The sequence below is a fragment of the Fringilla coelebs genome, assembly GCF_963513975.1.
Source record: "Fringilla coelebs genome assembly, chromosome: 1".
In the NCBI taxonomy this organism is placed as follows: Eukaryota; Metazoa; Chordata; class Aves; order Passeriformes; family Fringillidae; genus Fringilla; species Fringilla coelebs.
This window is the reverse complement of record NC_140028.1, coordinates 80,129,412-80,145,946: the sequence shown is the minus strand read 5'-3', so window position 1 is coordinate 80,145,946 and position 16,535 is coordinate 80,129,412.

The window sequence follows — 16,535 nt, the reverse complement described above, 5'->3', positions numbered from 1 at the left end:
TTAAACTTACCAGACACAGCATAACATGAAATTTTTGTGGAAATTTCAAAGAACTTAAGCTAATAAAAATGTTTTAAACCTTTAAACAGAACCAAAATTAATAGTTTTTTCAAGTTTTGAATAGCTTTATGCTTTTTTTACATACATACCAAAGATGTCTTCTTCAGAAACATATTCTCCTATTATGTTTTAATAAAAGAGCCTAAAAGTCTATGCAATAGAACAGAAAATAATAATACTTCCACCAGGGGCATTCTGAATTATGCTGTGTGACAAGTTTTCCAGCTGGGACTCCAGGTGGCTATAAGTATGCCATAGCAGTAATAAAGCAGACTGCATTTACCCACACAAGCTCTGATCTGGAGTACATATTTAAGGCTCAAATTTTTAAACATAAATTTAAAAGCTGTGTTGGCCTGCTGTCTCTAAATGCACACGTATCTTCTTTTTCACACAAGAAAAGTTACACTGATCTCTATAGAGAGCACTCACTTGAATTAGTTAAGCCTAAATGTAAAGAATGGATCCAGTTATTCTCTAACAAACAATTCATCAATTAAAGATGATTTTATACAAAAGCCAAACCAAATGAAAACTGTTCTAATAAGGAAAGCATGTTTTCCTATATCAATTATTTTGAAATATCAGTTTCTACCCTATATCCCACAAAATTTCACTTAGATAAAAACTCTACCTTTTTATTTTGTTGTAAAATTCACGATTGCTACCTCTCTAACTTCATTGTAATTTTCATTAAGGATAAGTATGATTTTCTGAAATAATAGCTGTTGTGTCTCTAAAACCATGGAAAAAAAGATGAATATGAAATCTATTTCTAAACTAAAAGCTTGAGTAATTTTATTTTCTAAGCATTTGCATAAAAGCTAAAATAAACCATTCCTTCTAACAAAAGAAGTTATCACAAATCACATCCTACAATTACAAGAAAAAAAAATTAGAAAAAAAACAGGCCATCATTTGTTTTAATATTTTGCTCCATTTTGCTCTGGGTGATATAAATTTCTGTATGAAATTAGAAGGAGCCCTAATATGGATATAAAGTATCATGAAAAGAAAAGCCTAAAATATAAGTAATCATTTATTTTATGTAACATACTGCGGTATAAGAATATGCCACATTTGTGTAGTGCTGTATTAAGTTTTTATTCTAATGTGATGATTGTCATAAATATTGGTTCTCTGCAGAGATCACTGAAGTATAGAAACTGTGGTAATAGGTTCCATTATGATATTACTGTATCTCTTCTTCAAGTATTTATCTTGATTTTTCTTTAAAGCAGTTATTTCTCCTTAGTAAAGATCTTTGTAAACTCAGCACTATCATATTGCAGAAGATTTATGGACTTTACAATGCACAATTTACTTCATTAAATCCTTAGTTAAATTCTTCAGACATTCTTCTGGTGCTAAAATATTTTGAGCATATTTATTTCATCCAAAGACAAGAAAGTGAGTCAAACTCATCCTAAATTTTTCAGTCTAGTGTTCTACAGCTCAATTTCATTTAAAATATGTCTACTAGAAGCCAAGTCAGCTTTACTCCTCTCTCACTATTTTCTTTTGTTGTGGTTTCGGTAGGTTAGTTACACAATCTCTCACAGCTTGATAAAACAATTTGTACTACATAGAACAACTAACAGAAATTCTGTAACAAATCAACAGAAATAAAAATTGTAAGCAAATATTAAGATAGAACAGACAAAGCACAGTCAAAAATATTAAGTTCCTCAGAAATTAATTTCGCAAAATAAGGAGCTAATATAATTCCTACTCATATCTCACTTGTTCATCCAAATGAAAATAATGCTAAGATGTGGAGAGTTCTGCTCCTCTACTGAAATTAAATTTTGTTACTCAACTGCACTGCTCAGTGTCAAGTTAAAAATAAGGACTATGCTGAAGATTTTACAAAGGTCTGTATTTGCAAGGCATTGTTCGCATACTTCTCATTTCCTCTTCCTGTTTTACAATCTTGCAGACACTTTCAGTGTCCTCATAGCTTATTTTCCTGCACTAGGACTGATAAAGCCAATTCTGTTTCTGTTCTTATTGGGTATTAGTATATTAAGTGTATTAAGTTTCTGTTCTTAAGTGTATTAGTAGAATAAAAGAAATGAGGATTTCTTGGGGACTCTCAATATTTCACCAAACGGTCCTTTTTTCAGAAACGGTCTAAAGAACTCTTAATTTCAGATAAAGCAATACTTGCTTAAAATAAATAGATTAAAAATATGAACCGAATTAGCAATTCTTAAAAGAATGAACAAATAGGACAAATTTAGGAAATGTGAATCTTACGTATGAGGGGACACTAAATTTTAGTGAGAGGACTGCTTCTGAGGAAAGACTTTAACCTTCTTGGTTCTCAGTGATTTTGAATGCACCTAACTAAAGATGTGCTGCCTCTGAAAATCAGATTTTATTAGGCTGTTTCAAAGACAGAATCTTCAAGCCATTTGTCATTTTCCAAAATTCTGATTTTTCACTTTAATTTTCATTTAGTGACATTAGATTCGGAAATAGCAGGAAATTAGGAGAAAATTCTCAAATGACTGAAATAACACACCTGCAGTGATATAACAAAGTGCAAACATTCCCACGTTTGTCCACAATTATAGAAAAATACCTGTCTAAGAGACCCACTAAATGGTGTCACTGTATCTTTGCTTGAGGCTGCCCAGACACAGCACATTGCCCAGGTGTAGATTTACTAGGGAGGCTAGGTGTGACTTTTGTTTCCCAGAAATCAGAGCTACAGGCTAGATATAAAAAAACAAAAAATAAAATAAAGCTAAGCTGCTGTGCAGAGAGGGAAAATTGTTAGTCGAAAATTGTTAGTCTCCTACCAAAATTCATCCTGCAAGTCCAACCTCTCGTTTGACTTAAAATAGGGACATGACCCTATTTTCACTTCTGTCAGAGCTTAAGTCTCCTGTGATGCAGCTGTACCAGCCTGCTACAAGCTGCTGCAAGAATCTCTGACATGGAAGTACACTGTCAAAAAGATATGCCATGAATTTCAATTTCTAGTTTATTTTGGACTATGTGAAACTTCAAAAAAGAGTTTAAGCATGCTGCAAAGGATAAAAACTGGAATAACTGCAAATTGCAGTCACTGCATTAAACCTTCAGTTATCTATCACACAAGCAAATCTACAATTCTGTGTTTGTATAAAGTTCTATTTATTGTTATAGCTAACTCTTCTAATTATAGTGACAGCTCTGCTGGTGTTCAATTCACATTAAAATTAACAGTGAGAAAATAAAGCTCACAAAATAAAAGTTAGTGAGTAAATAACACCAAACAGAAAAGTGAACACCCATATTGGTGAAACTACAATTAAGACCAAAATGGATTGCAAAATTTTGTTCTGCAGACTAAGTCACTGAAAGGAACCTGTGATTAAAGGCATACAGTGACTGCCAGAATCCTTTTGGAGCCTCTGTGTTTAGCACACTGAATTAATTTTTTGTTTTCTTTTCTTTTGTTTCTATGCCTATTTTTGAATCTCTGACAGCTAGGCTGTTTTCTTTTCTCTTCCATTGGCTGCACTTGGTACATGTCAAGTACAGGAAAAAGTGGAGATTTGCCTTTACAAGAGAGATCCTGACACACTGATGCAAGGCCAGCAAAGGCTGACAAACATAATTAGTGCACATGCACAACCCTGTGACATGGCAGGAGAGGGCAAAAGAACTGGATGTGTTCAGATTCAAAAGAAGAAGATTATGGAAGCATCTCTTCTTATCTGCATCCACTGAAGAGAAAAACAGATGAAACTCTCTCACTATTAATTTTAATGTTATTTAAATACCAACAGAGCTGTGACTTTAGGAAAACTGTTAACTGTGATAAATAATAATACTTTGGACAAATAATCACACTTCTAGATCTACTTGTGTGATAGACAGCTGCAGATTTAATAGGGAAACTGTATTTTTGCAGTTCCTTCAGCTTGGCCCTCTGTGACAGGGCAAAAGCCAACAGACACCAGTTTCAATAGAGAAGAATTCTAGAAAGAAAGAAATATTAGAAAGAAATGTATGGAGTCAGGATGGTCAGAAACTGAAACAGCTGCCCAGAAAGAGGGTGCAAGAGCAAACTTGACCAGACCGTACTCTAAGAATGTCATTGATGGAAGTGTCATGCCATGACAGGGATTGGTTTGTATGCCTTCTAGGAACCTTTTCCAACTGTAGTTGTCTAGAATTCTAAAAACTTACATTAATCTCCAAGTAGTGCATATATTGCAAAAATAAAATTAAATGTTGCATTAAAAGTAATTAAGAATTACTTAATTAAGAATTTCTGAATGTGAGATACATATCAGTGGAAAAATAATGCTATGGGTAGTTGGAAACTAATCTCAGAAGCATCTACATATCTTGAAAAAGGACTGAATTACTCACTTAAAGACCTTAAATAAGGGCTTTAGCTAAGATTTTTTTTAAATTTGTTCTGAAAAGTTTGCCATGATTTTGTCCACAGAAGCTTCACAAACTAACATGTAGCATATATACACTTCTTGTAGTTCAAATTTCTTCATATGGGCTCCATCTGTTTTCTTAGGGCTGACTCCTTGTGGATGTGAAAAGACAAAATAGAAATATTTATTTACAAAAGTGTCAGAGAAATAAATATATTTCTCTTTGTTACTTTTTCTTCACACTATTTCTAGCATAGTTGAAAAAAAATATAATCCCTTTTAATAGTTTTATATATAATTGTCTATCCCAATCTTTTGTCCTCTCACTTCCTAACAGTAGAATTAAGTCATTCCATCTCACTGAATTCACTGATTGCATCTTGAAGAAGTTTAAAACACCAAACTCTTCCTGCTTAAAAAAATTCTTTTCTTTGGGGAATTTCTTCTCTTCCGTTTTTTTTTCTTTTTTTTTTCCCTACCAGAAGAGTATTGAAAAAACATTAGGAATTATTTTTTCTACATATTTGAAGAACCATGTATTTATAGTTTCATCTATCCTTGTAGTTGTTAAGATGTTTTCTGTTTTCATTGCCAATTGTTGACCTTCTAAGCATGTTACAGAAGAAAGAAACAGGAAGTGCAGTAAGTTGAAAAGGTGTCCATGAATTTATTTAGTTTCTTTGTTCATCAAATAATGTTTCAGACACTTCTGAGAGGCATCTAAGCTTATTGATTTACCTTTGAAAAAGAGCTCCTAAGCATCCTGTCTTTTTCTCTAGCTTCTGAATAAACTGGAAAGTAATCTAGCCAGGTATTATTTGCAAGATCCCAATAGATTTATTTTCCATGAGCTCTCCTTTACTCTCCTAGTCTCCATCTAGAATGGTAATATCTTACCCTAGTAATGCTTTTTTTTTTTTTTTGTTTTGGTACCTTAAATCAACTCCTAGGACATAAATTATTAACAAGGGCATGAACAAATTGCATCAGGAGGTCTTAAGATCTCATGCAATTTGGACATTACAATGAAATTGCACTAAGTCTAGTTTGCCAAGGACAAAACAAAAGTGTTGTGTGATGGCATTAGACTGAAATATTTGACATCCTGTATCCAAATTTAACTACAAACCTCTAGATATGGTTGTCCTAAACATTTATTCCCTGATTGCATCCATCCTTTCTCCATAAAAAGGTTATTATCTTGCATGTGTTGTCTGCAAACAGTTTAGGCAGGTATTTACTTTTAACTATCCACTTTATTAAAATCTCTTGCAGTGTCTAGGGGTACGGAATTGTATTGGGAAGCTTCTGTGACACAATGCAAAGCCAACAGCCTAGAAAGACTTCTTGTGAGGAGGTAGAGGAGAGAGGAATATTTAGAATCAATGTAGCATTAACCCTCTTTTACTGCCATGAGACTTACCAAGTCCTGCTTTTCATAACAGCAATTTAGCTTTCCTTAAACAGAATCAGAAGTAATAATGAAATACAGTAGAGAGTACTCATTTCTTAACTCAGCAGAAATTAGATTTTGCTTGCATAGGACACAGAATTCTATTGTGATAAATTGCAGTGCTTTTACTAAACCATTATGTGTTTTTATGGCTGTGCTTTTTGCATAGTAAATCCTGTTGAAAAACAAAACAAAACCAAGCAAGGCCCACACATTTTTTTATACTTTGAAGAAAAACACATTTTCATGGATGGGAAGGTTTTCCTAAGTATAAAGCATCTCAACTTATTTTCCAATTAAATTCTAAAAAAAAATAAACCAGAGAGACAAAAATATTAAACATTATGACATATTTAACATTAAGAGATTAATGAGAAATATTATAGTAAACAAAAAATTTATGCTATGCAATTAATGAAAAAAAATCCTTTACCTATAGAATAAAAGATCCTAAAATATAACCAAGTAAGTACACAAAGGAATATGTTAAAGTATACCAACAAATACTTTAAAAAGCTGTAGAATGTGTCTCAAGCATTAAACTCCTGTAGTCATGATGACTATAAAATGCTATCACTAAGAGCACAATTAAGTTAAAACTTCAGTGTATCATGAAACAAAGTTCTAACTAACAAAGTTCTAAAATCTAACTTTTTCTAAATTTCAAATAAATATGATTTTCTTAAAAACACATGGTTCTGTCTGTATTAGGGTGGTTGGGAATATTTTCAACCATAGAGTGGATATGACAGAAAATACCAGCTTGTTCTTCTCAAAGCTTCATGGAAGAACTCACAAATTATTCTTAGTGTGTTTTAGAGGTCTTTATTACATAGATTCTTCAGAAGAATGAAGTACACATAAACAGAAAAATATAAACTGCATACATAGGATTACTATGTGCATAAATTTCTATCTTGTTTGCAATGACTGAATAATACATAAAATGCTGAATAATACTCTCTATTGATAATGAATTGTGTGAACCACATTCAATTAAAGAATAAAGTACCTCAGGAAGATATTTTAATGCCTAGTATCCCTGTAAACTTGATTTTTTTTTTCACAGTCTAAGAAGACCCCAGGCTTTTAATTTCCCTGTAAAGTATTAATATAGAGATTAAAAATTACAGATGGTTGAAAAATGGAAAAGTGATGAAAGTTTCCTAAGAATATTGATTTGCTTTTTCTCACTTTCAGTTTCTATTCCTTTCTACAGAATTATAATACTTTTCATTAAGATTCTTAAAGAAAATCTAATCATATGATTGTGTCCTCCTACTCTCTGTTCAGTGGCCAATTTCAAAGCAAGTTAAAAACAAGCAGGAAGTTTCATAATATTTTTTTTTCTATTAGAAATCTTCAGTAGTCAAGAAATAACCTTATGCGATTGCTAAGTTCTGCTGTGCAGAACAGGTAAAGAACAGGTTTACCTTGACTGTTCTACAGACAGTGATTTTTAGTATTTCATCAAAATGTTTAAATCATGTCCAACTGTTATTATCTCTAAAGAACTTTGCTGAGCCTCCTGAACAGTAGCATATCAGTCTCTTTTTTAAATGTAGCTAAGACACTACTTTTATAATATCACTATGCAAGATTGGATTCTTTTCTTTAGGCATCCAAAAGTAGAGTACCCTATAAACTCCCCTTTCCTGATACTGTCTCTTGCAAAGCTCCTCTCCACTGGGCAAAGAGCTCCACTTTGCCAGTCCTTCACTCAGGAAGACATATACAAATACGAGAATGCTTAATGTGTTCCACTTTTAAAATTGAAAAGGATAATTTAATTTTTTAAGATAAAAAGTGTATACAGAGAAAACAGACACTATAAAGACAGATATACTTGCTCCTGTTCATGAGTCAGCCACAGTATTACTGCAGAGTAGTTGGGCATTTCTCCTTAAAAGAAACCCAAATTGTGCTAGCAGTCAATGGCTCAGGGTCACAATGGACATCAGTGACAAGTGGTGGCCCCCAGGGATCTGTATTGGCGCCAGTGTTATTTAATATCTTCATTAATGAGAAAGGCATCGAGTGCACCCTCAGCAAATGTGTGGATTACACCAAGCTGTAGTTTACACAGCCAAAGGTCAGGGTGCCATCCTGAAGGACAGGATGCCAGAGGGGCCTGGGCAATATCAAGAAGGGGGTGCATGGGAATCTCCTGAGTATTAATAAGATCAAATGTCAGGTGCTGCACATAAGTTGGGGCTACTGCTGGTATCAATACAGGCTGGGGATGAACAGATTGAAAACAGCTCTGCTGAGAAGGGCTTGGGGGTGCTGGTGGATGAGAGGCTGGACGTGACCCAGCCATGGGCACTTGCAGCCCAGAAAGCCAAAAGTGTCCTGGGCTGCATGCAAGGCAGGGCAAGGGAGGGGATTCTTTGCTCCACTCTGATGAGATCCCAGCTGCTGTGCTGTAACCAGATTTAGGGTCCCCAACAGAGGAGGGATATCAAGCCTAGTCTAGAAAACAAGCCTAGAGGAGGACACCAAGGTGATTAGAGTGATGGAGAACCTCTCATATGAGGAAAGACTGAGAGAATTGAGATTGTTCAGCCTGGAAAAGAGAAGGTTTTAGGGTCACCAAACAGTGATCTTCTAGCACCTGAAGAGGGACACAAGATGAAGCGAAACATTTTGCAAGGGCATTTAGCAAAAGGGCAAGGGGCATTGGCTTCAAGCTTAAAGAGAGCAAGTTTATCTTTTAGTAGGAAAAAATTCTTTACTGTGAGGCTGGCGAGGCACTGGAACAGGTTGCTCAGACAAGATGGGGGTGACCCAGCCCTGGAAGTGTTCAAGGCCAGGCTGGATGGAGCTCTGAGGAACCCAAACCAGTGAAAGATGTCCCTGCACACAGCAGGGGGCTTGAACGAGGTGATCTTTATGGTTCCTTCCAAACCAGGCCATTCTGTTATGTTCTGAATATCAGCATGGTGATCAAAGGCTGTTGTCTCAAGAATATTTTCTTGTGTGCCTGACCTAACACAGGTGAGACTGCCCAGCTGATACTTTTGGATGATGGTGGAGTACTTGAGCTTGCAAGGGGAATCTAGAAGAGCTATCTTGAAGCACAATACAGACCTCTCACTATAACTAACAGACCATGTATATATAAAATCATGCAAACTTCAGATGTGTTCCTAGTGACTAGAATAATATGCTAAGTATCTGTCAACAAACATGGGGACATTGCTGCTGTGCATTCCATACTTATTTGTTAAGAATCTGCAAGACAAGGGACCAGTTTTCAGTGAACTTTCAGAAGTTGCACAAAACACTCTGGGCCACAGTAAGGTACCAGTTCTGGTCTCTTTCTTAGAACAACTTTTAAAAAATAAATTTATTTTCTTTAGCATAAAATACGAATAAGCTAGGCAAGAATTACGCCTTTCAAATCTAAAGAGGAAGCTGAGATAGAGGAAAGGGAAATATCCCATGAGGATAAACAACTGACTATCTATAATGAAAATCTTTGGCGTTGAGTTCTGGAGAAAAAGATTCATTGTCTATAGAAATGCCATTCCTGTTCATTACTCTTGCAACAACGTAATCACATTTATAAAATTTTGCTTACATGCTCACTAGTATAGTCCAACCCTCAGCAATTAATACACTAATTGTTTGATGCAGATAGCTAAAAGTACTCTAATTATACAGATTGTTTGATGAAAAAAGAAAATTATTTCATTCTGCAGTGCATGTGAAAAAGATGCTTAAAATTGATGGCTTTGCTTAGTACAGAACATAATAGGAAAATACTGTTCACATTTTGAAAAGCAGAGAAGTAGGAGAGCAATAAAAGCAGATGTTCATACAATTGCATGAGAGTGCTGTAAAGTTCACACCACTGTAGCTGCTGCAACCAGGCATTGTTATCTGTATTGCAGCCTGCTTGATGTGACTGTTATAATTGATTTTACCAAAAGGCATGTTCAATTTTCACCAGTAAACTTAGAAAATTTCTCAGGTGTTCTTATAAGTCAGGAATTCAGCAAAATATCTGTGAGTTTGAGGGACAGAGTAAATACATGTAATGTGTCTTGTATAATGCTTGGTATACTGTCATTCCTTAACCAAGCTGCAGTCACAACCATTCAGGCTAGATAAAATGTCTGTGGAAATATGACATAAGGAATGTTTAACAACATGTCCATGTCTTACAGATGTAGTAATTTCATTTAAAAACATAAAAAACTCTGGAATTTAGTTGGGGAGGCTGGCTGGGTCTTGTTGTGTTTTGTGATTTTTCTTTTTTTTCTTTTCCTTTGAAATGTTGAATATTCTGAAGTTAAACCTTCAAATTAGAGCAGAATATGTAGACAGATAGCTATCAAATGAAAAATTGCTGGATCTGAGGCAGAATGAAAGCTGTAAAGGAAAAGAGAGAATAATAAATTCCCTCTAATGCACACCAAAACAATGCAAAGGAAACATAAGCTTTTATAAAAATGGAGTATGAAAGCAGAATTTAAATTACATAATTTCTAGAATTTCAAAGACCTATGAGGACATCTATGCAAAAATCTATCTTCCAATTTGCCTTGAAATTTAGATGGTATGTTTACTTAAATATCTTAATGTACTTAAATATTTATTTTTATTTACATATTATAATAGAAAGTTGCATAAACTCTTTGGGATTTTTCATGCAATATGCTTTCTCCATATTCTGTATTTTTAAAGCAAGATCCATAGATTACCAGTTGACATTTTAGAGAATTCTATTTACCACGTTTTCTCTGGAGAGTCTGGCTCCACTATAAAGGTCATAACCAAGGACATCATGGTCCTTAAAGAAGCTCAGCAACTCATGTGAGAAAATAAAGATGAAGCAGATATTCTTTAGCAGGGTTACCTAGGGTTTCTGTGGCTCTGCAAATAGCTTTTACTGAAGCCAAAGGATTGCAATTTGTTATCCACTCTGGTGCTGAAGGCTTGTGCTAGTTATGCATATAGTCCACTAAATTTTTCTCTATCATGTTCAGTCCCCATAGTGGAAGACAGCATAATAGAAGTGCAAATTCAGGATGAAAGTTAAGGAGGCAGAAGTAAAAGAGAAAATTTTCACCAGCAAGCCATAAAACAGTCCGCTAAAGGTATGACCTGTTTTGATTGCATCTGTTGTCCTGGTTCCAGCCAGAATAGGGTTAATTTTTGCAGTAGTCAGAATGGTCATGACCAGGACCTGCAGATTATTTAGACCATTTCACACCTCACAGAAGAGGTCCTTTTTGCTTGGGGGCAATGTCAGACTCCACATGATGAGCAATTGTGTGTGAATCATTCGCCTCTTTTCTTGTACACTCGGTTATTAATACTGCTACTGCTACCATTCCTTTTCTTATTTCATTTGCTGTTTCCAGTAAATTGTTCTTATCTCAGCCTGTGATCTTTATCTTTTGTGCCTCCAATTTTCTTCTCCATCTCACCACAAGGGACCGGGAACAGGGAAATGGAGCAGTTAACAGAGGGCTCATGGTTTGGAGTGTTAAAGTGGGAACACTAAATTGTGAAATAATCCTAAACCACAACATATGTTTTATAAAATTCCCTGTTCTGAATTGTAAATGGGACTCAGTTAAATTCATATATTTTTAATTACATTATTTTTGTTTGATTTTAATGTAAATTAAATGTGTTCTATCTTAATTGCAATGTGTTCATCTAAATTGCAATGTGTTCATCTTAATTGTAATGTTTTTATGGAACATGCCATGTGCAGTAACATATATTTTAGTTTTTGGACTTGGTTAATTTCATTACATATCAACCAGAATAAATATAAAAGTGACCAAATGCTTTAAGTGTTAATTTGATTGGCTTTGCTAGCAGACAGCTAGACAATAACGATTCTATAAGGGGTTATTCAGGAGTGTGTGCTTTTTTTTCCCTTTTGGCAGCCTAATATGCTAGAAAATAAATCTGATTTACACACCATATTACATGTTAAATTTACAATAACTAATAACAAAATATATAGTAACAGTTTAATGCAAATCATCTGAGTTCCATGTTAATGGGTTCAGAAATTCCATTTTAGATAAGAATATTAATAAATTGCAAGTTTTTGAAAAAAAATATGGATCACATTCAATATAGCATTTTTAGGTAAACTACTCATATGCTTTACCCCAGTTTAAAGATTGTCCTCAAAAAGATGCAATCTAGAGCTAGGGTAGAAGTTTTCCATTACTAGTGGATCATAAGGAAAAGGCATTCTTAAATCCTTTTGGAAAGAATACTTTTCTGTTTTTCTTGTCTTTCTCTTTCTCAGAAATTAATATTCAGAGGGAAGCCAGGTCAAAAATTTGATAATTAAATTGCATTAAAAAATTGCTGTAATTTCCTTTCATTTTTTCTGACCTGAAAATGGTTTACTTCCATGCTCATATGTCCTGTACTAAATTTTAATTATGTACTTGGAGCCATAAAATACTACAAATGTCAAAAAAAACTAAAAATAAAGTAAATTATTTTACTGTTCATGATCACCTTCAAAATTTGTGCCCTAAAATATATTAAAATGCTTCATAGTGCTGTAGCAGAAATTCCAAACAACTTCAAAGAGTTACTGAAGCACAAAAGCTTTTTTTTTAAGTTATTTTCTGGCAGTACTACTGTATAATTGCCTAGATGAACCTGGTTTAACATTGTTAATTTAGCTGGATTTAACCCAACAAACTGCAATGACAAGATTTGCAGGTAAGAACACATGATGGAAGTTACCTCATGACACTGGAATAAAATGCAATTAATTAGGGAAGAGAATCTTTCTGCTCTTTATGACACCTTCAGGAAAATCATCAGCAATTCACAGCCAAAAAACCCACAAGCAAGTAAACAAAAAAACCCTACCAAACAAACCAGTAAACCACCTGCCTCGTCCCACTCCCTGTTCAAACAGTATTATTACAAATCTTCAGTTTGGTCCATGAATGACAGTAATGAAAAGATGCATCAACATAATTAACACAGTAATCTGAAATAAGAGTCAAATTGTCCATGTCAGAATGCCAAATCATCCTGCACTGATCTTGTAACCCCTTATTGCAATGGGAAGTTTTGCATTGGTACCACGGTAAAATTCAAGTTATAGCAGAAATATCTTATTTTTCATTTATTTTTTGCATAAAGGTCACAGCGCATGAGTCTTGTACACTATCTACACTTCTAGTATCTAGAAGATAGTTTGAAATTATTTCTTGGGCCTTGAGTTTGCCTGAATTGTTCACAAATTTCTTTAGAGAGTTAGAGATTTACTCTCTCACACTTTAGAGAGAGTAAAACTTAGAATCACTTTATAGTTTTTAAGGACACACACATCAACTTCAATGCATAGAATTTCTTTCATTTATTTAGGGAAGTCACAAACACAGATTGACATGAACATATCATCTTACTTCATTTTCCTATTAACAGAAGAGAGTTTTGCTCATTTAAACATTTTTTTATTGAAAAAAAAAAAAACCAAAACTTTTAAAACACTGAAGAAGTTAAGCTAATAATTTCACATTTCACAAGACCCAAGTGTTCTCTTACATGTGAGATTCTTTTTGATGCAATTTAAAATTAGAAGCTTCTGAAACATCTGCCAGAGATAGATGCTTTGGACACTGGTAATTACTAAATCATGTGCAGCTGTACACATTTTTGATAGCCCTTAAAGCTCACAAAACTGCTTCAACAGCAATAAATCTAAACAATTCCCTCTATTATAATCAGTGTTATAATGTTTTTTATAGACAAAAACTATGCTTGCAGGTTTGGAAGCAAAAAGTTAAAAAAAGCTTCTGTTCAGATAACATAGATTACATCTATTTTAAGATACAGTGATTTTTCTTGACATTGTAATAATGAAGAAAACACAGAGAAAAAAATAAATCAATCTTTGCAATCATTTCTAGAATATGGAAAAAAAGAAATTGCTTTCGAATTTGAAGGAACTTGAATTCTTCATATATTGAGACAAGCTAGTCATGAAATTCATATTGGCTTTGTACTTTGTTGGGATCTCAGCAGCAGAAAAAATACTCAAATTACCATGAAAAAATAGCATAAACCAGTGGAAAGAGAAGAAATTGACAACTGTGACTAAAAGAAGAACCCAATGGTATGAGACCTCAGTTATAATTTTCTGGATCCTGAGTTTGACCTATAAATTCTAAAGAAGCAGATGGACTCCCCTAAACACCAGTCACAAGGTGCTATAAGGGAAGGTTAACATGGTATGAAACCAAATATTTTAGAATAATTATAGAGACAATGAAAATAGCCATTTTCAGCCAAGGATCTACTTGGTCTGTATTGACAGCGGGTGTCCTCAGACTACAACTTCCTCAAGGGAGGCTGTTGGTCTCCTCTCTCTTGTGACCCATGGCAGGATCAAGGAAATGGAATGAAGCCATATGAAGGACAATTCAGATTGGACACTAGGAAAATGCTCTTCACTGAGAACCTTTGTGGTTCTCAGGCACCCCATGGCAGTGGTCATTGCACCAAGTCTGTTGTAGTTCAAGGAGCATCTGGACAAAATTTTATGATTTAGTTTCAGGTTTTCCTGTGAAAAACAGAGAGTTGTACTTAATGATTCTTAAGGATCATTCAATTTTTCCTATGCTTCTATGATAATACACAAAAAAAAAAAATCAGCTGACAATCAAAACAACTTAACTAGATGGCACAATTTTTTCTCTACCCTAATATCCTTGGTGCTGTTTCTGTGTACTACCAACAGCAGGAACTTTTAAGAAATCAGATTCCATCTAGATACTTTATATTAGGAAACCAAAACCTTGTGACTTTGACATCATCTCCCCAAATCTCCAGTTTTCTGGCAATAGATTAGAACTAATAATAACAACAATCCATATTACATGGACATTGAAAAAAATAGTCATACATGTTTTGAAAACTAAATCAAAAATGATGACACCAGAGAAAAATCCAGGGAGAAAATTTATCTATTTTTATCTATTTTTATCCAGTGTAACTATTTATTAGTGCATTTTAAATGAAGTTTGATGCGACATGTCTAAGGAAGAGATTAAAAAAATAAGAACATCAAAGCAGCACTAATCTGCTGAGTCAGGTAAGCATACTCTTGGAAGAAAAAATGGAATCATATGAACACTGTTTCCTATGAATACCCCAGCTAAATACTTTTTTTTTTTTTTTACTTTGAGGGAAATGTCATTGTTTAGAGTGCACTCTATGTTGTTCTGGTTTTTAATTTGGTTTCAGTTTAAGTTGGATAGAAGTAATTTTTCAGTGAACTAGAAACTCCATGGATACTGTAAGTTCTGGGTGAAATTCAGGATCATGACAGTTCTGATGGCAGTAACAGTCATTAAGCTGATGATTATGTACTTGAGCCCTATAGAACTACAGAAATGCTGTATGAGCCAACACTCTCTAGGAAGATCTACCAGGTGCACCTGCTCTAGGGTCAGCCACCCTGCAGGATCCATTGAGGACATTTGCTCCAGAAGGAGCAAAGACATAATTTTATGAGTCCAGAACTCATGGCTGATAGCATCACCCCTACCCTCAAGAGGATTCAGTAGAAAATTGGACAAGATCTGTTCAAAATCTTTAAAAAGCATATTTGGTGAAAAAACATTCTTCAGTAAAAACATTGCTTCATCCAAAGCAGATGCATTTCAAAGCTCTTTTACCTTATAAGATGTTGGTTTTGCAGTCTTTATGGATTTTTAAAACTGCTTTACATACAGGATGGTGGTTTCTTGGACAATATATACGGAAAGAAGAAATTCATAAGCTTTTCACTGAATACATACAAAACATGCAAGCAAAAGAATTTTTCTTACTGCAAACTACAAAGAAACTACTTAGTTCAAACTACTTAGTAAAAGCTACTAAACACACTATAGAAGAAATCTATACACATTCACAAGCAGAACAAAATCCCATGTTGAGTTCTAAAAATGTTGTGTCTCAACACGACTACCTCTATGAAGAATTCCACAATCCCATTTAAGCATTAGGAATTTTTGATAGTGAGGAAGACAGGACCCAGAGAAAAGAAAAGCAAGAGTTAAAATGTAGTCATTTTCAAGCTACAGTTGTCTGTTTCTGTCATATTTAGAAGCAATGTATTTAGGCAGATAGTTTTTTATAATGGTATAACACTGAACCAGCATAAATTCTACCTACTGAAAAAGATCATGTATTTTGCAAATTATACACAGGCGAGGGCAGATAGGTTTTTTTTATAATGTTAAAAAATATTTGCCTCCCCCATTCAACTCAGAAAGGCAGTTTTGAGAAGTCTAACTTAGTTTTTTACACATATATGTTAGCATACAGATTTGATATCATTGACCTTAACCTTTAATGTAAAAATCACATTTAGATAAGTTTCTAAAGTAAGAGTACAGCTGGTGTTAATTATTTATTTGTTGATTTGTGGTTTTTTACATTTTAATATAAAAATTGATTTCCTAAGATGCCATAAACACCTGGAATACAATGCCATAATACAGAGCCATAGAGAGTATGTTGGCTAAAAAATGTTGTTTTCTAGACAAGATAAATTGATGCTAGAAGGAGCACATCTACATTTCAGCAGGTTTCAACTTGTGCTAATTTACCCTTCTTCATCATTT